General features: G+C 41.8%; 1 protein-coding gene across 4 annotated transcripts in view; it reads right to left on the reverse strand.

Moving 5' to 3' along the window:
- The window catches only part of LOC139385255 (zinc finger homeobox protein 3-like), a 181,327-nt gene extending 173,299 nt beyond the window's left edge, over positions 1-8,028 (reverse strand). For all 4 annotated transcript variants that reach the window (XM_071130417.1, XM_071130416.1, XM_071130415.1 and 1 more), the window contains exon 1: positions 7,650-8,028. The gene's annotated coding sequence lies outside the window, so the exon portion shown is untranslated. The remainder of the gene's footprint in view (positions 1-7,649) is intronic.
- Between the last annotated feature and the right edge of the window lie 322 nt (positions 8,029-8,350).

The raw sequence follows: 8,350 nt of genomic DNA on the forward strand, positions 1-8,350 counted from the left end.
ATAACACCACCTGAACAAATACACTAACACCTTTAGGCAAATATATCTGGAATCTTCAAATTGTGTCATGTGAGTTAGACATGTGGAGCTAAGGGAGCAGTGTAATGGAGGCAGGGAGGGACTGTCTGACTGTCACTGGCTCTTTCTGTGTCCTCACTCCTCCCTGGCCGGCCCACTGACCGACAAACAGAGGCCATCGCTGCAGCTGACAGGCTTGCATGCTCATACACACACACACACACACACACACACACACACACACTACTACCTAATAATACACACACACGCAGCCAAAGCAAATCCTGTTGCATCCTTGAGCTAACTAGCCATAAAACAGTGAGGTCAAAATAACATCTGCTGTGGATGGACGTATGAACAGGATCACCTGACAGAACGACAGAAAAAATAATATTCCTACTGGAACCATTTACCATAATATTAATGAATTAATAATTATAATACTCTTTATTTAAGTTGATGGAAAATCGTATTTATGCCTTTGTATATGCTGTAAAAAAATATATATATTGTTATGAAATATTAAAATGATCAAATGAGCGTAGTCACATTAGAAAAAATTATATTGTATTAATGTTGCTTGTCTCTTAAAAAAATATGACAGAATTATGCAATTAATCCAAAAATATGTATTGATGAAATGTCATAACACATGGCCTTTCTGGAACCCGGTGTACACAGCACAGCACACACACACACACACACACACACACTTCTTCGCTGGGGAGTCTCACTCCGTGAATTTTTAACAGCAGCGTTTCAGTTACATAATACACATTTGACCAGGACTGACAATAACATATTACTGATAGACACGGCGTAACTAACACAACAATATGTGGACAGGCATCACTGCATTGAGCACAAGTATACGCAGAGGAAGAGGAAGAAGACGACAAAGAAAGAGAGGAGGATGAAAAGAGCGTGAGCGTGTCATCAGAGTCACAGACCAGAAGGCTCCATGCATTGTTCCATGGTTCAGTGTGGGGAGAGAAAGGCGACCTCTGTCTGTGTGTCCACCATGTTTTATGCATTCTGTCCTTTGTGATGATAAGCGTTGAGGGTGGAATGCTGGTCTCCGGGGTCCAGGAGAGGAGTGGGCTGGGCTGGGCCTGGCCGGGTGTGTGGGGGTGGGGGTACTGCGGAGATCAATTGGGCAGCCCCTGGAGTGCTCCCTGTCGCCCGGGTACGTAGCTACGTAGGCTACATACGCACGCTGCACAGCCCGCCTGCACAGCGGGGAGATACAGCCAGCCGCTGCTGTCCTGAATATGAGACACGGCCTTAGTTACTATGTTACTGCTGTCCTGGCCTCCACTAGCTGCTAACCGGCTATGCTACTGCTGTCCTAGCCCCCACTAGCTGCTAACTTGCTATGCTACTGCTGTTCTTGCCTCCGCTAACTGGCTATGCTACTGCCGTCCTAGCCTCCACTAGCTGCTAACCTGCTATGCTACTGCTGTTCTCGCCTCCGCTAACCGGCTATGCTACTGCTGTCCAAGCCTCCGCTGCCGCTAACCTGCTATGCTACTACTTCTCCGGCACTCGTCTGCATCACATCACACAGCACTCGTGGACCAGTCCCTGCCAAAATACAACATCCTAGCAGCATGCCTTAACACTGCTTTACAACCATCACACATATACTACACACTGATAGGGGAAATGACAGGAGCTACCAGTGCTTCTGTTTGTCAGTGTGTGTTTTTGTAATAAAAATGTAATAATCAGAAATGATTTCTACAAATCATATCCCTAACATTAACGTTAGAGTGTACAATAGCAACGGTATTTTCTAATGATTAGATTGCTAATTATGCTGATTGAGAAGAGTGTCTCATTTTAAAACATACACACACATACTTCCACACGTGTACGGCATAAAACATCTGTATTTGTTTTCAGAAAAGTATAAATCGCTCTCAATAACCATGTTTGCATTTGGATGCAAATCTGAGTGTAGCGTAATGCATTCTAATAGGAGCACCAGGTGTAACTCTCAATCCGCGCGTACCAGCCAGTATTTTTACGTAGTGCTATATAAATGACAACGAGGCCGGGTGGCCAACGTGGAAGGCCATCTATAGCTGCTTAAACATGGAAAATATAGTGAAATAGCGTATAGGAATTCTTACCTATAAATCCGTATCTAACCCTCTTCTCTCTCTAGCACATTAATCAGGTGAGGTGTGGGTTTTTTGGTTCCTCTTGTTCTCTTTCTCAAGTTCAGACATATTACCAAACAAAACATGTCTGCTTTGTTTTGTATTTTGAAGATATGTCAGCGATAATACCCAACAGCTCATGTGGTGTATATACACAGACAGCAGTAATATTCACAAGGGGGTCGTCGGATTTTATAAGGATTACTCTGAAATTCTCTCAAATTGACGACATGACATTGCACACCTCCACCTAAAAAGGAATAACGACAGAAAAAGAGAGCAGACACACACATACAGTACACACACCTTCCCAGGTGTAAATCTACCCCACAATGATTTACAGAATGTTAACACAATAACATATTGTGAAACAGCAAAGCTCAGAAATTCCTGCCAAACTTCACTTCAAGAAGATAAAAGAACGACAGCAAGAACAAGAGCTCAAAAAGAGGACAGGGAACAGGGAGGGAAATGGACTGAAAATCGGTTCGCTGCTGGCATAGAGGAGATCTCGTGGCGTTTCAGGGCTGCTGGGAGCAGAAACCAGGTAGAGCACGCACACACACACACACACACACACACACACACACACACACACACACACACACACACACGCACACACACACCTAAGAATCACTGTCATCTCCTGGCCCCCACCCCATGTCCCACCCTCAGTCCCCTCCTTAATGACACGGCTGACACGTATGCCACTGGCCTGGGCTACGGGACAACTGGAAGAACAGGTCCTGGCTGTACAAGCTTGCATATTCAAAACCGTAATCTGTAATCTGAGCCACTGCTCCTGCTAAACTCATTTACACACAGCCCTACAGCAAATGGAGGGGGGAGACGCCTCTTTCTCTCTCCAGTGCTGTCAATGGAAAACTAATCTACACAAACATATTCATATTTATACTATCCTCACCCTTACAGCAGTTCAACCAAGTGTAAAAGTAATTTCTCATAAGTACAATCACAAAACAAAATCTAAGATTGTGATAAATAAACAAAAATAATCTAAAATAATTAACTGGTTTAAATTAATGTAATAATAATACAAAAAATATTATTATTAATAATAATAATAATAGTTAATTGCTATAATTAATAATAAATCATTAGTGATGTAAATTATTTCAATATCAATGTATTAGGCATCATCGCTGGTAAAAAAATATATATTTTGGGGAGGAAAAAATAAGCCTTTTTGGATTTGATTAGGCAACGTGACCAACGGTTGGTGAATATATTGTGATAGTCCATGCGTTGGCTGCCCCTTAGCGGCCTGGCGCTGGCCCAAAGAGGGCTCTCTCTGACTAGGGACATGGCAAAGAGCTTCCCTAGGGGTGCTGCCAGCCCCCAAGAGCAAGGGAGAGAGGGAGGGAATGAGAGAAAGAGAGAGAGGGAGGAGGAAGGGGGCAGTAGATGACCAGGGTAACTGTCTCTCTGCCTCACGTTACCCTGTAACCAAGGCACCACTCAGCTCTTTATTTCATCACTACTAAACCCCCTATTTCCGTTCCCCTCCAATCACATACCCAAATAGGACCTGCACACTCAGTCTCAGACACACCAGTAATCAAATATGCTCATGGAACCGGACATAGGGAGATAACACAGGTAGTATCACAGGATAGACGAATAGGGCGTCACCTACAGACTATCACTGAAACAGGAACCTCAATCAAATACCTAACGTCACCAGACTACTGACTATTCACTGCTTATGATATTATAAACAAAGATCACGATAAAGAAGAACATAACTGTGATATGAATGTCCTTACTCCTAGTATATTACTACTTGTAATAACAGTAATAATGTTGATAATAAACATCACACTAATAATGATGATAATTACAATTATGGAACATTTCACATTTTATCAACAGCATCAGTTAAATGTCCACATCATGCTCCCCGGCAGAATACATACCCTATCCTACACATAGAGTAATAGAACATTCTGCCAGATGTGCTGGCATTCATATACTGCAGGCTACACGTTCTGTCCTATTATGTGTATCCTATGGGTTAACACCATTATCTAACTTTACATGGTGATAGTGAATAGTAAAGTACAACATTTAACTATGGGTAAAGACAAATTGCAAGTGTAAAAATGTACACCAAATATATTTTTATGTAAATATATCTATAAAATAAATATTGTTCTATGTCAATATAAATAAACTGTGTGACTCACAATGAAAGACCTTAAAACAAAATATAGTCTTGAGATAAAATGCAATAAAGTCCTTGTAAATAAATGTCATAAAAATATATATGCAAATTGAGGATCATGCTTTAAGTCCCCCTCCTTCCGTCTGTCAAGGATTAACGGAACTTAATTCTTTACAAAAACACAACCCTGGTCATTACTAATGAATTGGAAATCAAAGTTGAGTATTTACAATGATTTTCAGTGTGCTGTAGCTATCTATGCTAAAAACATAGTTCCTTGTGACATCTACCCAACCCACGGTCCCCTTATTAAGCAGAATACACAGCATGGTCAGACAGATACAGTGGTTTACCAAATGCACATACTACACCTAACCATAATGTCTGCTATGTGATTCTAACAGAGTACAACACAAGGAAATCAAGAACCATCTTAAACCCCCATTAAACCATACCTGAGCTGGTAAATGCAGCTGAAATAAATATTATACATTGGATAATTACTTTTCAAAAATATCAAAACGCATCAAAATCCTCCTAATCTGTAGTACACATATTGTAGTTGCTTTTCAAATGTTTCTACCAAAGGTTTTGATATCAAATCCAGGAGTCTTCTAAGAGCAAGTGAGATGACACCGAGTAGCGTTGCTATTTGTTTTGTAAAGGAGGAGGACAGAGAGATCGAGAGAGGAGGGAGATGGGCGAGGGAAAGAGAGATGGCGAGAAGAGAGGGAGTCCTGGCACAGCACATGTACTATGCTATATTTCCTTTCCTATGTCACGCCTGTAGTTATTGCCCAACCTACGTCTACGGAGCAGAGATACAGGAAAACAGACTTACAGGCCCAAAATCTACTGCTCCAAGTATCCCCCCCTGAAATACATAAATAATAATATAAGCAAAAAATAAAGAGGTATTATATTTTCTCTTGAGGTAAAAAATAAAATAAAAATGTCTCCACTGCGCCTGCTAGAATATTTGTTTTCCCTCTCTCCCACTAGTATCCTCTGAGTCCTGGACATACTGCTGGTCTGAGTTATCTATGCGGGAGCTACTGGTCCCTCTAGTTGGGGCAAGTCTGAAAGGTGTTAGGATCTGTTTTCCTGCACTCTTCCCTGATTTCTTCTCCATGGCCCATGGCTATCTGACCCCTTCTATCCCTCTCCTCCTACCCCCTCCCTCGCTTCCTCTCCTTCTCTTTCTGTCTTTCTGTCCCTACTCTCTGTCTGAGTCTCCAAACCCCATTATAATACTTTTCTTCATCCTACTAGAAACCCATAGAAACATTTGTATAGTGTTTCTCTCCTGTTTACCAAACTAGACGCATGCTTTTTTTTATCTTGCACTTGCTGACCCCCACAATCTCAGTGTTATGCTTCGTGTGACCCCTCAACATACCCCCCCCCCCCCCCCACCCCTCTCCTTTCCCCCAGTCTCACTCTCCCACTGCCTTCCCTCGTTGTTTGTGTAGGGTTTTTCCTTCTTATCTCTCTTGCACTCACTCGGTGACCCCTGCTCCCCTGTTTCTTGCCGTCTGACCCCCAGCCTTTCAACCTCCCCCTCTTTCTCCCCCAAACCAGCACATCCCTGCCTTGCCTTAGCTTGCAAAACGCTTTTCTTTTCCATCCCTCTGTCGCGAAAACTCGTCGGGCTGGCTCATTCTTTCACTCTTTCTTCGAGAGTCCTCCATTTCGTCCATGTGTTCTATGTTTTATGTACTTTTTGGGCATCTTGGCGCTGCATTCTGGGTCTTAAACGTCGGGAGGTCAATAGCATTTCCGCTTTTTACTGTCTATCCGTCCGTATCCTGGAAGGACTAGTTATATTCTCACTCAAACCTAAACGGTCCCAGCGTCGTGTTACTAGTCGATCTATTGCTTATCAATTCAAATCTGGCCTATGTTTAGATCTTTCTTGTAAAATGTTCAAGTAATATTTTTTTCCAAACAATCCGTCGTGTATGATTAATATATTTCTCCTGACAGTAATGCATCCAAAGTTGTTTTAGTTTCGTGTCTGGTTGTTTTAGGAAAGAAATCGTTAGGTTTCCTTTAGAAATCAGTAATAAGGTTGTTATTATTACGCAGGGAAGCATGTTAGGTGATAGAATAACGTTATACAATAGCTTTTGAGTTTTCATTTATAATGTTTACTTTTTGTAGGCCTATCTAGTATAATGTTTGTTATTTGTTATGAAGGTAAGCTATAGCCAGTGGGAAGGAAATGTTACATTATTGCTCTTACTTATTCCATAAAAATCCATACGAGCTGTCATCTGTCTCGTCGGACAGCCAACCTATTCTGTAAATCCCTTTCTCTGCTCGCATCAGCATTCTATTCTCTCCATGCAACCCGCAGCTCAACTCTCTGCTTCGGCTATGGGCTCTCCCGTACCCGAGGTCTTACTGATCCGCTCTTGTCATGAAACACACTAGACTTACAAAACACACACACACACATAGGCCTACCGATCGATTTGCATGTGACTCCGTCAGGGAATCAGCAAGAATCGACTTTAACATCGCTTCAAAGAAGCAAACAGGAATGAAAAATAAAAGAAAATGATGGACAAAGTGGGGGGAGAGAAAAGTAGAGGAACTGAGATGTAAAGCGGGGCGGAGGGAAATACACATGTAAGAAACGAATCGGAAAGTGATAATGTTGCTTAATATAAAGGATTTTATCAACCCGTGATGGTGCTGAAAACAGCGGACCGATCAAGTGGTATATCTGTCAAAATAAGAATGCGGACGGTGTTTCTCTTTCGCGGGACATACACGGACCCACAAGCTGGACTAATGTGCTCCTTTCCTGGCTACGCTCATGTGCAGCTCCCGCTACACTCCGTAGGCTGAATGTAACCCTTTCACATCGTTATCGTCCTCAAAATGTGTTTCTTGACACCAATAACACTTCTCTATCTTTCCTGATTCCATCGAAAAGCACAAATGTGTTTTTAAATCCATGTTTTTTGTGGTCTACTTCTTGGAGAGGAATCGCTGTCTTGACCATTTCTTTTCTTCCAGTCATGAGGAGAACAAGGACGAACGCAGATGTAAACACAGGTAATGATACGAATAAAACCGAGAATAAACAAAACTACTTGCATGAATATAACTTGTGATCGCCTGTCATTTCTCAGAATGTGAGAATAGTGAAGATCGGTGCGTATCTGGATAATAGGAGAAACCTTCGGTTAGCCCACTACTAAAAGTAAAAAGAATCGAATCGTAGAAACATCGAGAGAGGAAAAGAGAGAAACGGCAAAGTTGTAACTTACAATTTTTCGCTGCCGCTTTGTGATCCTTGCTTTTTAATCCAGTATTGAGACGATTCGGCTAAAGATCCCATCAAGGCAGTCCCTTTTGGTCAGTTTGCGTTTAGGATGGCAAAAGAAAGATCATTGTTGTTGCGGAGTGTAAAAAAACGAAGTATTAGTTGAATAGGGCAATATAAAAATAATTTGGATGCAAAGCAGGCGATGAGTCTTGTGTTAGAGGGAGCGAGGAAGAGGTGAAAGTGAGATCTGATGATTGAAAAGAAAAAAACTCTTTGGATCTTTATTCCTGCTAATTAGTTTCCTGCAAAAAATGGCTGTGATTAATTCAGTGCGCATGTGCTTCATTACACAGGCACGACGGGAAGGGCTAATTAGCCACCTTCTGGATCAATAAGATTCAGCAAAGGAGAGAGCTAGGGAGAGAGAGAGGGAGGGAGGGAGAAAGAGGAGGGAGGGAGGGATGGATGGATAGATGGAAGAAGAAAAGAGGAAAGTAATGATCAGGAATTGAAAATATGGAATTAAGTACAGCGGAAAGTAAGAGTTTGATTAGAAGGAAGACAGTGAAAGTTAATACTGGAATAGACGCCACAGCCGCAGCAAACCACGCAATAACCCGCGCTTCGCTGCATTTTGTCCGTTCTTTTTAGTTTTTTTAACTTTAGGCTATATCGCATTTATATTTCTTATTATTAACATAT

Source organism: Oncorhynchus clarkii, chromosome 26 (assembly GCF_045791955.1).
Source record: "Oncorhynchus clarkii lewisi isolate Uvic-CL-2024 chromosome 26, UVic_Ocla_1.0, whole genome shotgun sequence".
Classification (NCBI taxonomy): domain Eukaryota; kingdom Metazoa; phylum Chordata; class Actinopteri; order Salmoniformes; family Salmonidae; genus Oncorhynchus; species Oncorhynchus clarkii.